This window comes from Saccopteryx bilineata, chromosome 1 (genome assembly GCF_036850765.1).
Source record: "Saccopteryx bilineata isolate mSacBil1 chromosome 1, mSacBil1_pri_phased_curated, whole genome shotgun sequence".
In the NCBI taxonomy this organism is placed as follows: Eukaryota; Metazoa; Chordata; class Mammalia; order Chiroptera; family Emballonuridae; genus Saccopteryx; species Saccopteryx bilineata.
This window is the reverse complement of record NC_089490.1, coordinates 179,572,510-179,574,312: the sequence shown is the minus strand read 5'-3', so window position 1 is coordinate 179,574,312 and position 1,803 is coordinate 179,572,510.

Here is a 1,803-nt window from a genome sequence, read left to right as displayed (position 1 = left end):
TTTATTTTCTTTGTAGCCAATCAATAAGCAAAAGGATCTCATTTAAACTTTGGGATTATGGAGAATGAAGAAATTTAAGAAAAATTTACCTCATCCTAACTTTTACTAAATATTGTAATATGTATCTACACTGAAAAGCTATTTGAGGAATTCAGTTAATGGCTTTTCTATGGTGTAAAAAATACATTAGTTGTTTTCATGGATAAGGTCCCCAAATAATTGCTCAAGTCTGTATCAATTCTGCCAGCCTAGATAACAGTAAAAATCATCAGTGTGTAACCTGAGTAATTCTTGACTACTTTGAAGTCTGTTTTTGCCTGTCATCTCATCTTCAGAAGATTAGTTCAGTTAGTTTAATGACAGTGGGGACCTCTTGATGCACCTTTCCTTGTAGGAGTGACACAGCATGACACATGGCTCAACCTCCTCCAAGCTGCCTTTAGACTTCTGCCTCACAAAGTCCCTGGCAAGTGCTCAAAGTTCCCACTGTCTTGCTCTTATAAAAATATACTGCTCACAAAAATTAGGGGATATTTCAATATGAATTTGATGTGATAAAATATACATGTGATTACATTTAGGGCCCACCCAGCTAATCCAAGATAAACTTCTCCTGGATTAAGGATATTTAGAATCTTTAACTTAATCACATCATTTGCCATATCAAGTAACATTCCTTTTTTTTTAAGCAAGAGAGAGAGAGAGAGAGACAGTGAGACAGAAAAAAGAGAGAAGGACAGATAGGAACAGACAGACAGAAAGGAAGAGAGATGAGAAGCATCAATATTTTATTGTATCACCTTAGTTTGCCACGGACCAGTGCAGCTCATAATTCTGGGTCTTGAGTTAGAATGGTGCAGAATTAAGAAAACAGACTCATTAAGAAAAAAGGATGGGATCAGGAGGCTTCTTCAATGCTGCTGGCAATATCTGAGTCCCCCATAGCCCCAGTTTGCTTTATTATATAGCCATATGCAAATCAAGGAAATTCTTAATACAAAGTTACATATCTGAAGCAAAAACAGGAATTCTCCCAAGGCATAAACAGGAATCCTCCCACCATGCATAAGCAAAATCAACCAACATCTGAACAAACAGAGTAAGAGGAAGGGCATATTAATTGCTTCCAGCAACTTAAGCAAACAAGTGAAATGGGTGCAAATACTCAGCATCATAGCCAATATGGAGGGGGAAGGATCCAACAGAGATTTTTGAGGGATGAATAAAAACTTAGTCTTTTGCTAAGCCTTGAATTTACAAAGGCTTTTGGCCACTTGCAGTCTACAACATATCCCCCTTTTCTTTTTTCTTTTTAATTTGTGTGCTGAGATTTGCACTCATCTGATTTCCTAGTTTCCCAGATTCCAATTTGGAGGCAGACTGAAAAAAATACAGAATAAACACAAAATTATATAGCCAATGCTAACAGATACCCAAACAAGTATTCTAATACATTAAAGGGATTAAAGCCTTTTAGATTATCAAGCAGATTCTTAGCCAATATAACAGAATCTATAAAAGAGTCTTTGCTGTTTTGAATGTCCTTAACATGTTCACCAAGTCCAAGTTGGCACCATCACCATTCCACATCTCTGAAAATACAACCCAACCCCTGTTCAGTCCATTAAGAGCTGTCACAAGGAGCAGGAGGCTAGGAAACACATCCAGGAAAAGTCCGCATGGCACTGGAATTGTTGTCACATTTCTATACAGCTCGCATCCAAGTCCTAATAACTGCTGCTTCTATCTGGTAATGATTCAGGTAGACTGGAAAAACCATCTGCAGGTATGTGTGAAGATGGA